Below are 23,767 nucleotides of genomic sequence, written 5' to 3'. Positions count from 1 at the left end.
GAGACAGGGTTTCTCTGTGTAGCCCTGGCTGTCTTGGAACTCACTCTGTAGACCAGGCTAGCCTTGAATTCAGAAATCCACCTACCTCCGCCTCCCAAGTGCTGGGATTAAAGGCATGCGCCACCACCGCCCGGCTGCTACTGGTCTTTCTTAAGGTCTGGGGTCCATAAAGTTCATGGATTGGGATTTGCCTAAATTAACTAGTTCCTTGTTGTAGAGCATTGTGGTTGTGCCCCCCCCCCCATTACTGCTGAGAACAAGGCCACAATGATCGCTCATCTGTGACTTTGAACTTCCATGCCTTTTCCTTCCCTTCTACACTGGCCTCTGAACTTGACCTACCTTATGCTGTTCTAGCTTCACGTCTGACAGTGCTTCCCTCTGAGATCTCTGAACTCTTCCATTCTTGCTCCTCATGGTCTTGTGAGGCACTGTAACGTCTCCAGACCCAGGCAAGGCATCTAGCCAAGCTGGCCAAGGGCAGCATGCCTTAGGGTTGGTCTAGGATAATCATTTTCTGCTGTCCTACTCCGCTCTAGCCCCAGGCTCATCCTCTCTGGCACGCTTTGTCTGCAGTCGCTGCTTCCAGGGAGATGCAGGCATTTTCTTCATCAGCCAGCTGCTCATCTTCCCTGACCTTGTCATTCCTGTGTGGCAGGGCCTGAATGATGCTTCTCTGCATAGGGTCCTATCTCCTCAGCTGGCCATCTGGAGCAGAGAGACCCCGCTGTTCCTTACCCTCCAGCCCTGAGGCCTCCTCTCTCTCTCATGTACCAATTTCTGATAGACTCACCTCTTTCTCATTTTCCAGCATCCACCCTCTGATACTGCTCTTGATCCCACGGAAGGTTGGCTGGCAAAACTACAGGCCCAAGCAGCACGTACAGGGAATACTCCATTTTGTCTTCCTTGAGAATCCCTACATCCAGGCACTTTCTATCATTTTTGCATTTCTTGGAAACACGAGTTCTAAAGGTGACAGCTCAGTTGGGGGTCAAGAGTGGGTACTGTAATGGCTTGGAGGTCCCATAGAAACCAATCAGCCACATCCCATGGGAACTGGAAAGGAAGGTTAGAGATATCACCAGGGGTGAAAGTTCCCCCTCCATACCTTCATGGCTACCCATCTTTTAGTCTCAATCCCTTCACTGATTTAAAGCTGAGTGACGGCAGTGTACTGTTGTGATTCCTTTTCTTCAGAGCTAGGATTAAATGTTTACTCATCCCAGAGACGATACTGACAACAGGCCAAAGAAGCTACACCACCCAAGGATAGCTTAGCCAGATAGATCCCTCTTCTTCATGATTCCTTGACCTCGAAGTAATCTTTAAAAACTATATTTATTTTTAAAAATGTGTGTATGTGTGTGTGCCATATGTTTATTGAATTACTTATAGAGGTATAGGTGAAGAATCATCTATAGGAGCACAGGTGACTCACAGGCAGCTGTCTCACTGTAAAAACCCACCCAGCATGGGTGACAACTCAAAAACTTATACCCCCTGGATTATTCTGCCCAACTGGTAGGCAGTTGACCAGAGTCTGTTCTCCTCATTCCCAGCACTTAATTACTGTTTAAATAACAAGGAAGAATGGCTTTCCGGTTCTTGTAAGTTTTAAGAACTTCTTGAGACTTGTGGGTTTCCTTTATTGCTGGAAGCTTATGAGCTTCCTTTACTTCTGAAGCCTTACAAGCTTCCTCTACTTCCTGAGTCTCTTTCCTTTCTCTTCCCTCTAGGGGGAAGTGATTCAGTTCAACTACACACTTATGTACAGTTTTTGCCTCCTGCCCACCGCGACCCTGGCCACACACTCCCACTTAAACTCCTAGTCAGTGCCTGTTACAGTGTAAACAGGAATAAGATGACAACATTTTATTGCATACACAGGGAATGAACAGGAGTTTATGTTTGCATATCCTTCTTTTAATTTCCTAAAGCCTCTCCAAGAACAGGTACTATTATGTCTCCCATTCTGTAGATGAGGAAGCCAAAGCAGTACTTTGCCAAGCAAGTAAGTGAACTGGGACCTGAACCCGGGCCAGTTTGAGTGAATATGTGGATTCATTAATATACAGAAGCAGTGGCATGTGCTACACACATATATGTACATATGCAGACAGAAATATATATATATATATATACATATACACATGTGTGTGTATGTATGTATATATATATACATTATATATATATATATATATATATATATATATATATATCATGTGTATGTTTATGGGGTCTGGGGGACTAGTAGGAAGAGGAGGAAAGGGCAATATGGATAAAGTATAATAATGTATATGTATGAAAGTGTCATAATGAAACCCATTATTTTGTTCATTGACAAAAATAAGCAAACAGAAGTGATTTGAGATTATCTACTCCAGACCCCTGCCTCTCTCCCTGGGGTTCCGACCAACTGGTCCTGGAGCAGCCTGCTGTTCTTATGGTAAGCTTCCCCCAAGTGAACCTCCAATGCTTTCATCTGTCCCCAACACCAGGCACTTGTGTCCCAGCATCTTTTTTAGTTTAAGATCCCTCTTATCCTTCATGTTTCCTTGACCTTGAAGAAAATCTTAAAAAAAAAATTTTTTTTTAAAAGATGTGTTTGTGTGCTTGTATGTGCACAGCTTGTGGGTATATATATAAGACATGCCTATGCAGGTGCCTAAGGAGCCCAGCAGAGGGCATCAGATTCCTCTGAGGCTGGAACTCCAGATGGTTGTGAGCCACTGGACATTGATGCTGGGAACTGAACTCTGGTCCACTGTAAGAACAGTTAGCCTATTAACCATTGAGCCATGTCTCCTGTCCCTGAAACAAACTCTTAATTGGTGCCATCTTCTATTCTTTTGCCACACCCTGTGAAGTATATGTGTTAAATCTCTACCCTAGTCTTTATCTTTAGATATAAGAAAGGAAAACAAGCTGCCTCAAAACTCACCCTTGATGTGTTTAGAATGTGAACCCAGAACCCCAGTTGTTCATATAATCCATTAATTTGAAGGTACGATGATATGTCTGGAACCATGGAAGAAATAGGCGTAGTTCTCTTCTAAGTGGCTAAGAAGGAAAGGGAATGAATGAACAGGAACATTTGGCACAGAGACACATGCAAATCAAGGAGGTGTCTCTTCCGGTCAGGGGGAATTGTGGAAGGGGAGAGTGAGGAACACAGGAGTCAGTTTGGAGACTGGGGTGGCTGGAGGGAAATTATAACATGAGATTTCTGAACTTGTCCCTGTAACTATAGGCTGAGGGGCTATTCAGTTTGCTAGATCAATCATCCTGACCAGGACTGTTGGTGTGCTTTGTACATAATATATCCCCCTCATTAATTGACAGCTTGGTCCTCAGCTGGTCTGGGCACAGAGAAGTTGCTGGATCCTAAGAGCTCTGCCTTTATCCATAGAGGAATACTTCAGTGGCTTTAGGCTATGGCGCTGTCACTGGAAGGTGATGGCAAGTAGAAGATGGAGCCGAGTTGGAGGATGTACATCGCTGGGGGCTTGCCTTGTCCTCAGCCCTCTTCAGTTCTGTTCCTCCGACTTCTTGGAGATCATGAGATTACCAACCCTCTCTGCCCACCCTACTGCAACCAGGATGCTCGCCTTGCTTCAAGTCTAGAGTTAGCAACAGGTCAACAGAACCCCCTGAGCTGAAACAACTCATTTTTTCCTTACATTGTTTCCTTACTTTGTTACAGTAACAAAATAAAACAAAAACAAGCAAAGGAAGAAAACCAATGACAACAGAAAAAAAAGCCATCTAACACAGCTGTACCAGCAACCTGGGACATCTGATCACCTTGGCTAAAAGGCTCTTGATTAGTCTCCCTCCTACCCTCTGAACTTTCTTCACTCTCGTTTATTACAGCGCTCTGCTGTGAGCTCCCTAGTGTTGCTGTTCTGGCATTGCTGCCCTCCCCTCTGCCCACAGCATTCTTCTACCTTGACAGGCTCCTGGGTGATGGCAGCTCAGCGTCTTGTGCGGTTACTCAAAGGCAGCACCGGAAACTCTAAAGGATTGTTCTAAAGTTTGTGTGCTAGAGGTCCTCAGGCTCATTAATCTGAGTGCTGCAGACCCTAGGCTCCATGCCCCTCCAGGGCACATGTGCATACACATGCACATGCACACATGCACGCATGCATTCGTCATGTGCCCTACCCCCACCAGGATTTACTACCACACATCAGGAATTTTTGTTCACACCTAAGGCTCCCCAGGGAGATGAACCTCCCCAAGTATTTGCCTCCAGGTCACCTTGGTTTCCAGAAACTTCAATCAGTGTCAAGCATGTATCATTTTCTCAGGAAATCTGACTTGGGGAAAGTGCCATCTATTCTGTGCTCCTATACTTTCTATGGAACGAGTTTTGCTGGGTTCTGGCACTTAAATGAAAATGTTACTATGCTTTTTATTTAAAGGGCTTGTTTTTGGCTAGAACCCTGACCTCATCCAACAAATGCTTGCTAACAAATGAATACATTAGTCAGAGTGCTCCAGAGAAACAGGACCAAGAAGATGTGAAGATGTGTGTGCTTGCAAAGGGTGTAAACTTTATTATTTTTAGTTGTGTGGAGGAGTTGAGAGAAGGAGGAAGAGGTGAGGAAGAGGAAAAGAGGAAGGGGAGGAGAAGAGGAAGAAGAGGGAAAGGGAGGTGTGTATGAGTATGTGGGAATGTGTGTATGCATGGGTATAGAAGCCAGAGGTTGACATCTGGTGACTTCTACTATCATTCTCCATAGCATCTTTTTTTTTTTTTTTTTTTAAATAGGACATGTTGTATTGTTCTTTATGGAGTTCAGGGTTTGGTTGTAAATCAGGCTGTACATCTTCCACCAGTCTAACCTCTCTCACAATGTCAAAACTGGCTTCAGTGCTCCACCTTCTCTGTTGAGAAGGGCTCACTGATTGCTACATGGACTGGCCAGTGAGCCCTAGAGTCTGCTCCCATCCCCAGCACTGGAGGGACTGTGTGTGAGCATGTCAGGCTTCTCTGTGGGTGCTGAGGATGTAAACTCAGATCCCCATCCTTGCATGACAGGGACTTTATTGATGGAGCCATCTCTCCGGGCCAAGGGTGTGGATTTGAAGGGGTTCACTCCAACGAGGAGGCATTGCAAACTCAAAACCTGCAGGGGACAGCAGCAGGCAGGAAAGACTTCCTGTTCACACCGAAGGGAAAAGCTTCTGGGAGGATGCTTCCTTGCTCAGGGAGGCAGCTTCTGTTCTAAGGAGGCCTGCTGCTGCCTGGAGGAGGCCATTTCTTATGATAGAACTCTGGAGTAGATGGACAATTTAAAGTTAACAATGTAAAGATTAATCCCACCCAAAAACATCCTCCTAGAAACATAAAAACTAAATATCTGGGCTCTGTTGCAGGCTGATTTGACTCCTAATCACCACCGTGGGCCAATACAGAGAATGGAAAAAGAAAGAGACCGTACTTGTAAAATCCACATTCTCACTGGGAGGCGAATATAAGCTAATGAAACAAACACCTTAATGGTTCTTAAATGTGCCGGCCAGTGAAAACTCCAAATCAGCTTTCAGAGCTGTGCCCAGGGCAGTTGGTTTGGAGACATGAAGAGTCTGAAGTATAGGAAAGTGTAAACAGGAGTGTGTGGTTCTCTCTCTCAACCTCGTGTGTGTGTGTGTGTGTGTGTGTGTGTATGTATGTATATGTGTATGTGTGTGTATATGTGTGTATAAGTGTGCATGTGTGTGTATGTGTGTGTGTATGAGTGTGTGTATGTATGTGTGTGTATGTATGTGTATGTGTGTGTTTATGTGTGTGTATGTGTGTGTGTAAGTATGCATGTGTGTATGTGTGTGTATGTATGTGTGTATGTGTGTGTATGTGTGTGTGTGTAAGTATGCATGTGTGTATGTGTGTGTATGTATGTGTGTGTATGTGTGTGTGTGTGTGTAAGTATGCATGTGTGTGTGCATTTGCACATTTGGGTATCTTCCTCAGTTGTTCCTCATCTTATTTTATTTATTTGGTTGGTTGTTTTGTTTTTTTGAGACAAGGTTTCTTTGTAGCCCTGGCTGTCCTGGAACTCACTTTGGAGACCAGCTAGCCTTGAACTCGCAGAGATCCACTTGCGCCTTAGGGGATTAAAAAAGTATGCCACCACTGCCGGGCTCCATCTTATTTTTAATGTAGGATCTTTCATTGAACCTAAAACTTATCCATTGGCTAGACTGTCTGGCTGAGGAGTTCCAGGGACCCTCCTGGTTCTGACCCCCCAGTGATGGGGCTGAGGATGTATGCCTCTGTGCCTAGCTTTGTACGTGTGGTGAGGATGTGAACTCAGGTCCTCAGGCTTGCATGGCAAGTTGTTTATTGACTGAGCCATCTTCTCAGACTGTAAGACGGGGGCGGGGTGTGTGTCTTATTAGGAAGACTTACTTTGTTCCCTTCTATAACAGCTTGAATGCTTGAGGTTTGTCTCTTTCTTTCTGAGGAAAGCCCTCATTTGGGAAGGAATCCATGCCTGGGAAGTCCATGGCATAAGGAGAGGAAGGTAAGGCTGTTCTGGGCAGGGGTACTGTGAGATATGCAAGGAAGCTGTAAGGAGAGAAGCAGGATGTGCATGTGATGATGTGGCTGGGGCCTGTGGTAGGATGGTTAGGGCTCTGGTATCTAGAACCAGACACATTTGGTTGAATGCAGACTTGCAAGTGTCAGAGCTCTGGGAAATGTCACATAAACTCAGTGAGATCCTATGCCTGTAGCTGAGGAGAAAGGGTTGGAAAGCCATATTATATTTACTCCTTCAGGTAGCTGTGCAAAATGCCACCTATGTGGTGGCTGAACACACCAGCATACAGATTGAGCAGCTCAGAAGTCCCAAGTGTGTCCACTGAGGCTGAGACCCAGTTGTCTTTCTAGGGAAGAGAGGCCATCTTTCTTTTATCTTTTTGTCTATCTGTCTCTATCTATCTATCATCTATCTATCTATCTGTCTGTCTGTCTGTCTGTCTGTCTGTCTATCTATCTATCTATCTATCTATCTATCTATCTATCTATCTATCTATCTATCTACCATCTCTCTATTTCTGCTCCCAGCATTTATTGGCTATGGCTCCATCAGTCAAACCTTCGTCCCACCGTCTCATTTCTTCTCTGGCCCTGGTCTCCGCCCTTTCTCTTACAACCATCCAGACCACATTAGAGGCAACCATGCAATCTGGACCACCGTCCCTTTTAGGGTTCTTAATCACTTTGCAAAGTCTCTAAGGTTGTGCAAGGTGACACAGCTACAAATGTTGAGGATTAGGGATGTGGCCTTCTAAAGAGACTGATTATTCTGCCTGTCACACCCATCTCCCACCCTGAATGATCAAAATGACCTGTGATGATGATGGTGGTGGTGATGAGGAGGAGGTGTTTACAGTGTGACACCCGCCCCATGAACTGCAACTATAACTAGATCAGCAAAGATAAAGATGACTTTTGTTGGGGGCTGGCGAGATGACTCAGAGGGTAAGAGCACTGACTGCTCTTCCGAAGGTCCTGAGTTCAGATCCCAGCAACCACATGGTGGCTCACAACCATCCATAATGAGATCTGACGCCCTCTTCTGGTGTGTCTGAAGACAGCTACAGTGTATTAAGCCAGAGAGAACAGGAAAGGAGAGAGCAGAGGTCCTGAGTTCAATTCCCAGTAGCCACATGATGGCTCACGGCCATCTGTACAAGCTACAGTGTACTCATACACATAAAATAAATAAATAAATCTTTAAAAAAAAGATGACTTTTGTTAAAAACTTTCTAGGTTTTAAGACTGAAAGCAGCCGCGTGGCAGTGCTTTGTGGATCAGCTGCGTGGCAGTGCTTTGTGGATCAGCTGCATGGCAGTGCTTTGTGGGTCAGCTGCGTGGCAGTGCTTTGTGGGGAGTGAGCAGGGAGGGATCAAGACTAACTTTTGAACTTTTTGCCTTTTCTTTTCTGGGTTCCTTTAAGAACATATGACCCATTCTGCTGGGCAGTGGTGGCGCACGCCTTTAATCCCAGCACTTGGGAGGCAGAGGCAGGTGGACTCCTGAGTTCGAGGCCAGCCTGGTCTACAGAGTGAGTTCCAGGACAGCCAGGGCTACACAGAGAAACCCTGTCTCGGGAACCCCCACTCCCCCCCAAAAAGAACGATTTATCCCAAGATGCACCGTGAGTGTAGACAAAGAGACCTGGAGGGGTCTTTCTATAATTCACTCAGAAACTGGCTACCATGGATCCGCCAAGCCTCTTTCCTTGGGTCCCTTGATACTGGTTTGCTTTTCAGTTTGATGAAATTTCCAATCTTCAGGCCTCGAGGCCTTGCTTCTGCTAAGCCTCCTATCACCTGCCTGGAGTCTCTACAGTGAAAGAACCTGGCTGAGAACAGAGCCAGGCTTAGACCTCCCCTTCTGGCTATACAGCCTGTAGGCAGCTCCCATCAAGGGTGTCTGGCTATTGTCCTAGAGCAGGCCTTGAACACTGCCCCCATAGTCACTGCCACCCTCTGAGGCACTGACCAGGGCATCCCCTAAAACCTCAATGAGGATTTGCGCATAGAAGGACTCTCCCCACCCACCCCAGGCGGTGGTTCTCAACATGTGGGTTGCAACCCCTTTGTGGTTGGAATGACTCTTTCACAGGGGTAGTATATCAGATATCCTGTCTATCAGATATTTATAGTAGCAAAATTACATTTATGAAGTAGCCACAAAAAAGAATTTTATGGCTGGGAGGATCACCACACCATGAGGAACTGTATTAAAGGGTCACAGCATAAGGAAGGCTGAGAACCACTGCTCTAGGGGATGGCCACATTTGACCAGGTTCTAAAGTAGAACTGTGGACCTCAAGCTGTCCCCGGCCACAGGGAAACACATTACCGCTTAAATCCTTGCCCCTCCTGAATCTTGCAGTTGCCTTGTTTATCAAGAACTTTTTTTCCCAATCATGTGACCGGGTGCAGCCCAGGGGAGCCTGCTGATGCTTGTCTTAGATGGGAGAGGTCCCTGCCCACTCTGATTTTGAGGAATATAATTGCCCAGCAAAGTCACTACATTGGCCCTTCTGCTGATCACCAGCTTACAGACCACATTCATTATGTGGGGGCTTACACACTGAGGACCCAAGAGAGGGATGCTTGGGCTTCACTGCAGATGCACACCGTCCCCCTGGTCCTGCCCTCTATTAGAACAGTGTGGGCAGACCCCTCAGCCTTTCTCCTGGAATTTGAAGGGATCAGGATGAAGGCTGAAGCTTAGACTTTTGAGCAGAGGTAATTTCAGAAGGTGGAATCATAGCTTAAGGAACTCTCCCGGGAATTTTCCTGATGTAAAGCTAACAAGACATTGTGATAATTTCTCTGGAGTTGGCCTCATTCCAAGTTGGATTTTAAACGCAGATTATAAAGCAAACACCATCCCCCACAAGTATTAAAGGAGGGGGAAATAACAGGATGGGGGCTGCAAAAATGGTCTCTATTGTGGGACCAAAAGCCGTCAATCACGCAGGCTGACAGGCGTCAGAGATTGACAGACAGGCCCTCGCTCCTGACTTCAGTTATCAAGGGGAATGGGAAAAGAGTCTGCAGGAACATGTTAAATTGCCAAAGTCATTACCAGTCACCAATTACCAAAGAAAAGATAACAAGGTGTATTTTAGAAAAATCGATGCAACAACATGCATTTCAATACAGCGAGTTTTTTAGAACTTTCGAAAACAAAACGAACTATTTAGGGAATACACGACGGTTTTTCAGTGCATACCAAACACTGGGCTTTGTAAAGTCATCAATATTCACTTTAGATTTGGCTGTGCTTTAGGGGAGCTGGGATTAAGCACCAATCTAATGTACCTCAGCCTTTCCCCTGCACTTCCACCCCAAAGGATGGAACTAGGGAAGGTCTGCTTGATTCCTGAAGATCTCGAGGGACCCCGGGCGTGGCCAGGGCACAGGAGAAGTAGGCAGCTGCGTGCTGTTGAGCAGTGGGCACTGTTCTGCAGGATACTTCCCTGTTCCAACAAATCCTAATCGGCTCCTGTCCAGCTCTGAAGAAGGTGAACTGGAGGACTGGCTTGTAACACCAGATAGGGTGGCAGGGGGATGCGTCACAAACTCAACAGATAAAGTGAGGCAGGACAGGAGGATCTAGGAAAATGACAAGTGGTAGGGACATGGGGAGGGAGTGGAGGATGGGAGACATCCTGGCCAGCTGAGGACAGGAGCCCAGCACAGCCAGTGCTTGCTGAGAAAATCACTGAATGATATCTCTCATACATAAATTTTTTTTCTTTAAATGTTAAACTAACAACAAATTCGGCTTAAGGGCTGAAAATATATGACCTCAGCTTTCTGAGGATCTCAAATAAAAAGCTTGGTTTTCAGTAAAGACTTCCTACCTTCTTGAATTCCTCTGGCCCATGCATTACAATCTTACCAGGTGGCCTCAGGAGTCATCCTGCAGTCTCATTTAGATTCCTTCCAGCTCTCCGAAGACGGTGACTTTAAAATTCACTAAAATGGCATCCGGGCCTATTGTGATGACAAGCAAAAGGCTGGGAGATTCTTTGAGAAGCCATGCGCACACCACGGGGTGTGTCTTCCTTTTTGAGTATCTTTCTCTTAATCTCCCTGCTTAGGAACTATATTAAAACGCCTTTTAACAAAACCCCAACTCTGCTTCATACTGGCTGGTTCTGAAACTCTTTTTCCCCAGCAAAAAAATCTCAAGTTCTCCTGAGTTAAAAGTCCTTAGAAGACCAAGGCACTGCCTTCATTCAGTACTGGGGGTGACAGCATGCAAATGTGACCCTCTCCTCAACACTGACAAAAGGCCATCACAGACAGATTCGAGCTCTTGGAAAAGGACGTCTTGGATGCTATGGGAGCAGACGGAAGGGAGAGGCCATGTTAGCTGGGAGGAGTTCCAGGAGGACCAGAGGGGTGGGAAGCAGGACCAGGCTTTTAGGGAATGAACATGTTTATATCGAACACGTTCATTCAGATGCAAACTCCTAAAAGAGAGCTTCCCACCCCTCCAGATGCTCACAGGTGACAGGGACTCTCCATTCCTGACATGCAGTTCCCCCCTCCAGAACTTCACCGGGAATGAGAAGGAGCAGTGGGGGCTCAGTCTTCTGGAGCTTCTATTTTTTGGAGCAGTGGTCCTCAGCGTGCAGGCATCCTCTCTTCCTTCGTGCCATTAACCTAAGGGGACAGCCTGTTTCCCCAGAAGGAAGCTGGGGCTGGCCAAGCGGCCTGAGACTAGAGGAGGGAGCCTGACTTTACCACTGTGAGGAGGTGTCAGTCAGCCTTAGAGGAGCCAGGCCAGACTTCCATCTCAGTCTCCCTGAGCTAGGGATCCCCTGTCCAGGGAGTCTGCACTCAAAGCTGAACATGGCTCTTACACTCCGCAAAACCCTAAACAGATCCTGGGGAGTTTGAGAATTGGCATGGCAGTGGTAGGGGTGAGGAGAGGTGTTCCAGCACAGGTCAGTGGGTGAGCATGGCTGAGAACAGGATAGGAGGAAAGCGACATCTAGGAGTGAATTTGACTCTATGTGTTTGTCTGGGGCAGGGTTTATTTTTTCCCACAAATTTCTTTGGAGTAAGATTTAGAAATTAATTATTTGAACCCCATACTACTCATACATTAAAATAAATTTAAGCACAGTATTAAGGCAGTGGATTATACAATAATAGGAATCAATCTGAGTTTTGGTAAACACACACACACACACACACACACACACACACACACACACACACACTGGCTCTATCAGTATATACTACATTTCCATCTCTTCAAACAGTACCTGCATGCCTTTACCCAGACGAACTTCATTTCCACATATTTTTCTCAGCCAAGTGCTGATGTGACTTCCATCAATACAGATGAACACGTCTGTCCAACTTACAGTATATTCTATGTGTATGATTGCTCTATTGCTACATGTTGGCTCATCTCAGTTGTGTGTACTGTATCTCAGTTTGTCCACTTACCTACTGATGCACCCTTGAGGTATTTCTGATGTTTTTTTCTTCTTCTTTTGAGTCTGGGTCTCACCTTGAACTTGACTACCTTTAAAATTGAGAGCCTCCTGCCTCAGTTTCCCAAACACTAGGATTGCTGATGTGTTATACTGTGCCTTCAATTAGGTTTTAATTTGCATTTCCTTAGTGACAGACACACACACAATATATATATGTCATAGGGATATATATATATATATACATATATATATATCATAGGGATATATATATATATCATAGGGATATATATCATAGGGATATATATATATATACATATATATATGTAGATAGACAGACAGATAGATAGAGGGATATTATGGTGATGTGTATATCAAGTCTTTTGCCTCTTTGTAGTTTCCTTATCAAGTTGTGGATGCTCTTTTTATATCCTGAATAGAATTCCTTTAGACAGTTACACTCCCTTTATGGCTTATAGTTTAAAGTCCACTTTTACTCTAAGCCAGAAAGCTATGCTCCCATCACAGCTGCTGAGGAGAACAGGTCATCACACAGCCCCTGCTGAGGAGATCCAGTCTGGTCATCCCGTCGATGCCTATTGAAAAGAGATGATCTTTCCTCTACTTAATCATCTTAGTGGTCTTGTCCAAAAATCAACTGCACATATTTTTAACTTGTAATTTAGTTTAATTTAATTTAAATCTTTATGTGGGTATGTGCACGTGAGTGCAGTCCCTGTGGAGGCCAGAAGAGGGCATCAGATGCCCTGCAACTGGAATTACAGGTGGTTTTTAAGTCTCCACACACAGGTGCTGGAAGTCAAATCCGGGTTCTCTGAAAGATCAGCAAGCGGCTTTAAGCACTAAGTTGTCTCTTCAGTCCCAACTGGACACATTTGCATAGATTTTCCTGACTCTTTTCTGCTCCATTGGCTTCTCTATGCATCCCATGCAAACATCTCATTGTCTTGGTTGTAATTTGCTTTATAATAAGCTTTGAGACTAAGTAGTCAAGCCCTTGATCTTCAGAACACCACATGCTGTGTCGCTTGGGATTGCTGCAAATAAATGTGTTTGGATTAAAGGTCTAATAAATTGTTTACGTCAGCCTTTCTTAGTGTGGGCTGTTCATCACTCTCAATCAATACCTCTGTGGTCCTCAGAGGATGCCGGGTTAAAGAACTCATCTGGGTTTTACAATCGATGATGGCCTACCTTGGTGGACTCCTCTCTGGCACTGTCTTGATTCTGATTACAAGCTCTTTTGGACTAGAGTAAATTCCTCTCTAGGACTGCTATCCTTGCTCATGGTTTGTGAGGCTGTCGGGGCACCAGCTGCCTGGGCTCTCCAGTTGTGATATAGTAGAAGAAATTTTGAACTAGTCAATCAGAGAGTCTGCCTGGGTTTTTTTGCACATTTTGAACCAATTCCCTGAAATGTTGCCCTGGTTACAGACTGGGTTCACTCTCAGGGGATCTACTGGTCCCAAGTCAGAAGCCTCCTTCAGATGGGGTCTGTCAGTCACTCTGACAGGACACATAAACCCTCACCAACTAGATTCAAGCCATGCCTGAGCAGTATCATTTCCTTGTGTAGGGACTGTTTTCCTGGAATCTAATTTGACCCTAGCCCTTTCAGAGTTCCCGTTTTTGTTGTTGTTGTTGTTGTTTGTTTGTTTGTTTTGTTTTGTTTTGTTTTTGCTGAAGTCTGCGTTGGATCCAGCCTGGAGCTGGTACTGCGGCAGTGTAGAGCGGAAACAAGAAGATCTGAGTTCTGACCTTGTTCCACTTGTATAAACTGCCTTTTGAGTCTAAACAAGGCAACACACTCTTTGCTTTCTGAGATTGCATCCACTCCCCAAGGCTATGCATACATCCATTTATCTGTCTCAAACATGGTGCAGGAATGCATGTAAAGGATTCGGAGCACTGTTACCTCTCATTTGTAGCTGATTGTGGCCGAGAAACATTAATGATTCCCATTGGAAGGAAGTGGTGTGCACTAGTTTTGTTTGGTGGCTATAACAAAGCTGCTCTTCTTGGTGGCTTAAAACAACAACAGTGTGTTATCTTATAGTTCTAAAACCCAGGAATGAGTTCATGTCCATTAGTGTGCCAGCTGGACCACCCAGCCTCCTGAAGCTTGGGATTCACCTTTTCCTACTCCTGGTGGCTGACAGCATATTGGCTGTTTGTGGCTTCATAGCTTCCACACTCGCCTCTTCTGTGTAAATTTTCTCTGCTTCTTTTTAAAAAGTTATTCAGAATCTCATACATACATACATACAATGTATTTTGATCATATTTGCCCTCCATCTCCCCCTCTGGCTCCTCCTAGATTCTGTGTCTCCATTTCTGCGCCCATCTTCACTTTTTAAAAACAAACAAACAAACAAACAAACATGCATCCCATTAGTTCTGTTAATGTGTGTGTGTGTGTGTGTGTGTTATTGTGTTGGGGGGCAGATGAACTGTCTGCTGGAACATAGTCAGTCTACCAGTTGCCCCACTCCTAAAGCAAGCTGGCTTTTCTTCCTCTGGCACCCTTCTGTTAGCAGCTCCTAACTAGGAGTGGGACTGTGTGGTCTTCCCCAGCCAGGCTGGAATGCTGACTGGCTTGATCTTGTGTGAGTCTTATGCAGGCAACCACAGTGGCCCCTTACTGCATGAGGGCAGTGGTCCTGCTGTGTCTAGAAAACACGGTGTTGTCCCTGTCTTCCCCAAACCTTGGTTTTTACAATCTTCTCACCAGCTTCTGTGATGTATGAACTGCCACCCACTGTGCACAGAAAGGCCTCTGATGAGGACTGACAGCTGCCCAGGCTTGCAGGTATAGAGATGCATATTTAGAAGGCAGTTTGATGTTATATTCATTTAGCAAAGTACACTAGTGCTAGGGCATATCAGCTACAGAGTCATGGGTTCTAGGCCACATTGACAGTATCAGGCATGACTGTCCTCCTGTGGAGCAGGCCTCTGTCTCCTGTAAAAAGACACTTAGGACTTACTTTACAGCCTATGCAGGGAATCCAGCCTCATCTCAAGATCAGTAATGCACTCCCTTCTGCAGCACTTTTGCCGAACAGACAGTTCTCACAGGGCCCAGGAACAAGGATCTTATACCTTTGGTGGTGGTTTAGTCGACTATGGTGTATATGAATGTGTACATGTGTTGGTGCATATGTATGTGAGCATGCGCTGGTGGGTGTGGTACAGGAAGAGAAAGGAAGGCATGTCCTTTCTGTCTTGTTTGTACAAATTCAGCCCAAGATAAAACATTCTACAATGCCATCCAAATGGCCTGTGCTTGCACGGCGTGATGTGTGTGTGTACATGCACGCGTATGTGTGTGTGTGTGTGTGTGTGTGTGTAAGAGAGAGAGAGAGAGAGAGAGAGAGAGAGAGGGCCCTGCTCTACTGCTAGGCTGTGTGTCTGTCTCACCACTGGGGTGCCCAGGCACTGCCAGCAAGCCATTCAGGGAAGGCAGAACACAATCCATAATGGTGGTCCCAGTCCATCTCTACCTGGGTGAGAGACAGAGGAGTCTGAGATGGATGCTGTGGTTCCTGGTTTCCTGTGTGCCCAGGTGCTACTGGGTTACCACTGGCACTTGGGGATACTGTCCAGGCTTCTCTTCAGGGCATGCATCTATGTGCCAGGCAGGAAGGGGATGGTTGAGCCTAAGGCAGGGGCAGAATGTGGTTTGGTTTCAGGTGAGTGATGAGAGTGAAGTGACTGGAAGAGCGAAGGCCTCTCTGGGAGATTCAGGTACATCTCTTTATGAGGAAGGCCTTCCTCCCCCCGCCCCCAATCCCTAAGGTGGTCCTTAATGAAGGAGTTGGTCCTTGCTCATCAAACTGTTTTATTTGATGCCATATGTGAATGCCTTACTCAGGGTAAACTGGGGGGATTCACTTTTGTGGGAAGGAGGGCCCAGGAAGGGAAGGAAACATTGGCTGAACATTTGGAGCCTATCTTGATAACTCCTTAGCATGGAGAACTACACGGTTTTTATGCTAAGTGACCAACTACCATGGTCCTCTCAGTGGGGTGTCATGGTTACATGCTCTGATCTGGTAGTTCAGCAGGGAGCTGGCTCCACACTTACCATTCTCAATCCAGAGATTCCCTGGAGTTTGAGCCTGCTCAGCCTTACCAGTTCTGTCTGGTAGCATGGCCCACTTGCCCCACAGTCTACCACTCTCTGTCTTATTCCCCTGAGACAGGGTCTCTCACTGAACCTGAAGCAAGACTGCTGGTCACCAAGCCCCAGTGATCCCCCTGTCTCCTGTTCATGGAGGGCTGGATTGCATAGCTCACAGACACACTTACCAGAGACCACACCCATAAAGCAAGCTGTATTTCCTTCTAGCATCTGACACTGTTTGTAGCTCCCACGTAGGGCTAGGGTCTGTGGGGGCTTAGGGATTTGAACTAGGGTCCTTATGCATTTGCAGCAAAAGTCCTTACCCCCTGAGCCGTCTCCTCAGCCCTGTCAGGGATTTTTGTTAGGTGCCAAGACCCAGGGCTCACTGACTATAGGCCCAGGAGTCATCTTTGATCCCTTCCTGCTTTGCCAGGTTGAGTAGCTGTGACAGGGAGCTGCGATCCATACAGCTTAAAATATTCCCAATGTGTCTCTTTACAGAGAAGTGCCATGGGCTGCTCTAGAATAATGTCTCTTTGTACATGTGAGGAAACTGAGGTCCAGAGGGCTGGCAATGACATGTAGATAGATTATTTCCTAAGAGGACCCTCTCCCAAGTCCCCTCCCTCCCTGCCAGCATGACTGGTCAGCCTGCATGAATGACTGGAATCCCATCTTCAGGAAGCCAATCTTAGGCAGCACTCAGCTTCCTAGAAGGAAGGATGTGTTAACTGAGCAGAGGGATTGTGACTTCAGTGTGTGTCCCCAGTGTTCACATGGTGCCTGATAAACAAATGAGTGAACAAATGAATGGATAATGGGGTGAATAGATGATGTGATCAATGTGTTTGAATGACCTGAGCTGGCCTGGCATTACCTCAGGCTGGCCTAGCAGAAAGAATCCTAGAGCAGACATAGTATTCAACCCCCTGGCTTGAGACTAATGGGGGGCTCCCCAATGCCAACTCACCCACATCTGGGAGGTCTCAGGAGGCCTGGAGGGTACAGAAGCAGGGGACTGGTGAGGTCCCTTGGTGACTCTCAGGGAGGTTGGGAGACACTGTGGGACCTTTAATGATGACTAATTTGCAGCTTATTAATGCAGTGGTAATTAAGAATATTCATTTTATTAAAAGCCGTTTATTGTAATAACACATGCAAATCTGAAGAGTGCATTGTGCTCACGTACTAATCCACACAGGTCTATTGTGGCTCAGCCGATGGCAGGTCGCTGCGTCACTAATTGTTAGAGTTTAGGGTCTAATTTTAAACCCTTTTAATTCCATTTGAAATAATTGCTTTAATGAAATTCAGAGTACTCAGAGGCAGCCATGGAAAAGGTGGGGTGGTGGTCCCCTCCTGCCCCCGGGGAGCTGGGCTTTAAGCCTCGTGGTGGAGAAGCTGTGCTTGTCCTGAGGCTTTAGAGCAAGAGGAAGCTGGTTCTAGGAGAAGCTGGAGAAGGCCTGGGAGGGCCAGGGCCTCCTTGTCTGTTTGTGGACAGTAGCCCAGGCTGAGGAAGAGCCAGTCAGAGTGCTGGGACCACAGAGGCCCTGGAGATGTCACTTCTCTAAGACATGCTAGGTCAAGGGGGCAAAACTCAGCTTTCACCAAAGCTTATCTACCTGTCTTCTCAGAGACCACCTACATCCTAATGAGGTGGGTCATACCTGAGCTTCCAAACCTTGGCAAGACCAGAACCACCTGAGGATGTTTCTAAGCGCAGTCTCTTGAGCCTCATACTGGGTATACAGTTGGGACTGTCTGGTTGGAGCTTGAGGTCTTAATCTTTTCCATGCCTTCCAGCTGCAGTTTCAGACATTTCCCAAGGCTGGAGCGTACTCTTTTTTCTGGGTTTGTTCCCCAGTGCTAAGTCTAGAGCAGCAGTTCTCAACCTGTGGTTCTTGGCCCCTTTGTGGGTCACATATCAGCTATCCTGCATATCAGATATGTTCACATGGCAATTTATAACAGTAGCAAAATTACAGTTATGAAGTAGCAACGGTTGGGGGTCACCACAACATGAGGAGCTGTTTTAAAAGTTGAGAACCACTAGTCTAGACAAGAGCGTGAACCGGTGGGCTGTGCCGGGCACCGTCTAGGATCTTGTTGGAGTCTGATGATGGTCAGGGGCCAGCATCTGCTGGAAGCTACCGTAGCTTTTTGAGCAGAATGTTCTGGAAGCTGTGATGGGAAGCTGTCTTTGAAGGAAGGGAAAGTGGAGGCTTCACGGAAGAAACTGACTTGAGAAGGAAGTAGGATGCTGGTGCCAGGAGAGTGGGGAGGATTGCTCTAGAATGGGGAAGAACAGAGGTAAGGGAGCAGAGACATGAACATTGGGGCACTGGATGGCAGGCTGGGGGAACCCCTGGGGCTCCTGCCTTCTGCTCTTCATGTTCCATTTGTGCATGCGTGTGTGTGTGTGTGTGTGTGTGTGTGTTTGCGTGAGCATGAGTATATGTGGTGTGTGTGTGGTGTGTGATGTGTGTGGTGTGGTATGTGTAATTGTGAATTGTTTCTTGTAGAGTGTGGCTATTGCTGTATGTTGACAGGACTGTTCTTTCTCCAGTGGACTTTGAGGACACAAACAGCTGTGGTGGTTTGCATATGTTTGGCCCAAGGAGTGGCTCTATTAGGAGGTATGGCCTTGTTGGAATAGGTGTGTCACTGTGGGCGTGGACTTAAGACCCTCATCTTAGCAGCCTTCAGTGAAAATGTAGAACTCTCAGTTCTACCTGCACCATGCCTGCCTGGATGCTGCCATACTTCCTCCTTGATGATAATGGACTGAACCTCTGAACCTGTAAGCCAGCCCAATTAAATGTTGTCCTTTATAAGACTTGCCTTGGTCACGGTGTCTGTTCACAGTAGTAAAACCTGAAGACAACATCCACATCCTCCAGCTGGCAGAGAACAGTGGGTGGGGAACTGAGTTCAGCTAACACCCATGACTTAGAGCACACCCTTCCCCAGTGGAACGTCACTCTGAAAATGCATATCCCTACCAACAGATAGACAACCCAGAGTGATGCTGAATTAGGGAACTCGGCTGAGCTAGGCCTGGACTCTGGACCCACAGAAGCTCTGAGAGCAAAATGCCTTGAGGCGAGAGGTGCAGCTCAGTTAGAAGATTGCATGCTTAGCTGCAGGAAGTCCTGAGTTCGAGCCTCAACACTGCATAAACCAGGTATGATGGTGTGTGCCTGTAACTCCAGCTGCTGGGATGCAGGTAGAGAATCAGAAGGGCTTGCTTATTACTCTTTCAGGATCAACTTCTCCAAATCCATTCTCTGCAATAGATCTTTTTCCCCCCTTTCCTTTTTGGTTTTCTTTCCCTCCCTCTCTTCCTTCTCCTCCTCCTTCTTCCTCTCTCTCTGTTTCTCTCTCTCGTTCTCCCCCTTTCTCTCTCCCTCTCTTCCCTCTTCTCTCTCTCTCCCTCTCTCTCTGCCTCTCTGTCTCTGTCTCTCTCTCCCTCTCTTTCCCCTTCTCTCTGCTCCCCCTCTCTCTAAAACAGGGTCTCTCTGTAGTCCAGGCTGGGCCTGGAACATACTATGTAATCCAGCTTGGCTTCCAACTCACGATGATCCTTCTGCCTCAGCCTACCAGCATGCTGGGATTACAGCTGTGAGCTACCATACTTGCCAAGATCTGTTTTTTAGCTTTCTTTTTCTTAAGAAAAATTTATGTATGGTAAGCCACATAGATTGTAACCACATACTTTGATGAGTTTTGACATGTGTGTACACTCAGGAAACAACCACCCCAATTAAAACATTTCTAAGGTTTTTGGATGTTTCTAAAACATTCCTGCTTTTGTTTTTGTTTTTTTTTCTCATCTAGCCAGTTTGTACTGACCACAAGGATCTACTCTTCTGAATTTTACTACTAGAGTTTAATTTTGTATTAAGACTCTTTCACTCAACACTGGTGGCTCTCAACTTTGGGAGTGAGGGGGTGTCGACCAGCCCTTTCATGGGGTTGTATATCCAATATTTACATTACAATTCATAACAGGAGCAAAATTACAGTTATGAAGTAGCAATGAAAAAAATTTATGGTTGGGGGTTATCACAGCGTGAGGAACTGTATTATAGGGTTCCAGCATTAGGAATGTTGAGAGCCACTGTTCAACATGCTTCTAAGACTTGTTTGAGCTGTTGTGTACATCAGCAGCTAAATCTTGTTTCCTGTTGACTAGCATTCCACAGAGTGAACACAGCACCATGTATTATTGATCGACCTGTTACTAGATGTTTGGGGAGTTTTCAGTTTGGGGCTGTTATGAATGCTACTGTTAAGAATATCCATTCATGAGTCTTTTAGGACATGTATATTTTTATTCATCTTGGGAAATTCCTGAAGAGTGGACTGTCTGGATCTTATAGTGAGCGTTTACTCTCTTACCACCTGGCTCATGGTGTTCTGTCCCCCAGAATTGTAGAGAATTCCAGGGTCTCCATACCCTTAGTAAGATGGATATTTTCTGGCTTTTGAGTTTTTAATAGCGAGTGTCAAGTGGTATCATGGTGTGGTTTTCTCATGATTCCTGATATACAGCAACTTTTCCTGTGTTTGCGTATTCAAGCACATTTTTTTGTGATATATATCCAAGCATCTTGCTCAGTCACCCAGGCGGTGTGTCTTTTTAGCATTGACTTTTCAATAAACAATCACAAGACTAGGAGCATTTTCTCCTAGTCGTGGGTTTGTTTCTCATCTCAGGATGAGCAAGGCTGGAAATTACAACAGAGGTCAATCTGTCAGTCATGGTCTCTGATGACTGGCTTCCCCCAGCTTGACGGAGGCTCCTTAAGAAAGAGTTGGATGCTAAAGCCATTGTCTTCCCCTGGGTTACAAAGACTGTCACTAATGTTTCCTTAGACTCATGAGTCTGAGTTAGCACGTTCCCACTTTTAAATCTAATCAAGTTAGTTTGTGTGTGTGTGTGTGTGTGTGTGTGTGTGTGTAGTGTGTTTTCATGCTGTTTAATTTTCCTTTTTAAGAGTTTTTTCCCCCAGCACCATTTCTTGAGACTTTAACATCCATGTCAAATTTTGTTGATGTTTTGTTAAAACCCAGAGAGCTATCTGTGTAGGTCTGTTTTGGATTTTCTTTTCTTTATGATTTTAACTATCTACTCTCTTCGTTATCTTCATTACTGTACCCTACGAGCATTGTGTAATTATTGAAATCAGGTAATGCACTCGCAGTGTGTGTGTGTGTGTGTGTGTGTGTGTGTTGTATAATTTCAAGATTGCTTGGGTTATTCCATAGCCCTCCCTAGCAGTATCATATATATTTTAAATAACTTGTCAAGTTTACTTAGAAACCATTTGATTTAATGTATGACTAGAGGATGAGAGAGATGGCTCAGTAGTTAGGTGCATGTGCTGCTCTTGTAAAGGACCAGAGTTCAGTTCCCGGCTCCCACATCACGAGGCTCACAACAAGCCTGTAACTCCAGCTTCAAGGGATCTGATGCCCTCTTCTGGCTTCCAAGGGCAACTGCACACATGCACTCATACTTGCATACAAAGACATATGCATACAGATGATTAAATATTTAAAAATACGAATCTTTAGAAAAATGTTTATAATTGGGGTTGTAATATATATAGCCATTTTGGGGGAGAAATATACTTTTACATTAGGATTTCCAGTCATAAATATAGTATATTTCTTCATTTATTTAAGTATTCACTTATTTAACTCAGTATTTTGTGATTTTTAGTATATTTTTTTCAGATAACCTTGCTAAATTTATCTATAAATATTTTCCTTCATGTTATAAATTGAAATTTCTGAATGCTTGCTGCTGACACATAGAAAGAATAATCTTTTTTTTTAAAACTAGTTATCTTGATAAATTAATGTTACTAGTCTGAAGAAATTTTAAGCCAGACAGTGGTGGCGCATGCCTTTAATCCCAGCACTTGGAAGGCAGAGGCAGGCAGATTCCTGAGTTCGAGGCCAGCCTGGTCTACAGAGTGAGTCCCAGGACAGCTAGAGCTATACAGAGAAACCCTGTCTTGAAAAAACACTTATTAAATGTGTTTTTAGTTTGTTTTTACGTTTGTGTGTGTGCCCACATGCATGCATGCGTTGCTCTTGGAAGCAGTAAAGTGGTTGGATCCCCTGCAACTTTAGTTACAGGTAGTTGTGGGCCTCTGAACATGAAGACTGGGAACTGAACTTAGGTCCTCTAGAGGAGCAGCAAGTGCTTTTAGCTGCTGGGCCATCTCTCCAGCCTTCTTGAGTGATTTAAAAATTAAAACAAAACAAAACAAAACAAAAAAAACAACAAAAACCCCCAGCTACGACATCAATGGCTCTACCATTACTAAATACAGTTTTGACTCTTTCTCAGCGTTAGATCTATCCTCCCCTGTCTGCCAGTAAAAGGCAGAGCCCACAGACACTTCCTCCTTATTAGATCTGCCTGGAGAGTGTTCACTATCTCACTGCTGGTTGCTACAGTTGCTGCTGCTGTTGCTGTCCACATGTAACTCTATTCATTGACACCCCCCACCCCAAGGGAGTTTCCTGGGTTTGAATGGCTGCTGAGTTTCTCAAATGACTTTTCTATACTATTGGGATGGTTTCCTCCTATCCCTTTGTAATGTGCTGGATGACACTGATTTTTCAAATATCAAACCAACCTTGGATTCCTGCAATAAGTCCCACTTGGCTCAAATTCAGTCTCCTTTCCATATATTTTTGAATTGGTTTTGTTAATATTTCATTAAGGAATGTTATATTTATGTTCATGAAACATACTGACATATTATACCACCTCTTCCCTGGTTGTTGTCTGTCTTCTGGTACCAGATTTATTCTGGCTTTACAAAACAAATTGGGGATTGGTCCAGGCAACTCTGTCTTCTCAGAGACTTTGCATACAGTTGATATTATCCAGCAGTGATAGTATCTGTTGTCAGATACTATCTAAACAAAAACAAAAACAAACAAACAAAAAATTAACAGTGTCATTGCTGAGTCTAGAGTTTTACTTATGGGAAAGTTTTTATTACAAATTCAACCTCTGAAATGAGCACACACCTGCTTTAATTTTCCTATTTCTTCTTGCTTCACTGTGGACTAGATGTGTTGCGTGAGTTTTTTAAAGGAACTTTGCCCACTTCATCTAAATGGGAAAAATCTACTACGAAAATAGTGCAGGTTTTTTTTTTTTTAATGCTTGAAGCATTTGTGGCCCTTCCATCTTTTTTCTCTCTTTCCCTTTTTCTTTTTCTCCCCTCATCTCCCTCATCTCCCTCCCTCTCTTCATCTCCCTCTCCTCATCTCTCTCTCCTCCTTCATCTCCCTCTCTTTCTTCATCTCCCTCTCTCCCCTCACCTCCCTCTCTTCCATCATCCTCTCTCTCCTCATCTTTCTCTTCTTCCTCATCCCCCTCTCTCCTCCCTCATCTCCTTCTCCTCCCTCTTTCCATCTCTGTCATAAGTTCTGGCTCCAATTTAAAATTTTTTATTAATCTTTCCAAAGGCAGGGATTTGACTTACTTACCATTCTCTTCCTTTTCTTTTTCATTTATTCCTTGTCTTTATCATCTGTAGTGGCTATTCCTGGTTGTCAACTTGACTATATCTGAAATGAACTACAATCCAGAATTAGA

Source organism: Mastomys coucha, unplaced genomic scaffold (assembly GCF_008632895.1).
Source record: "Mastomys coucha isolate ucsf_1 unplaced genomic scaffold, UCSF_Mcou_1 pScaffold18, whole genome shotgun sequence".
In the NCBI taxonomy this organism is placed as follows: domain Eukaryota; kingdom Metazoa; phylum Chordata; class Mammalia; order Rodentia; family Muridae; genus Mastomys; species Mastomys coucha.
This window is presented reverse-complemented; position numbering follows the sequence as displayed.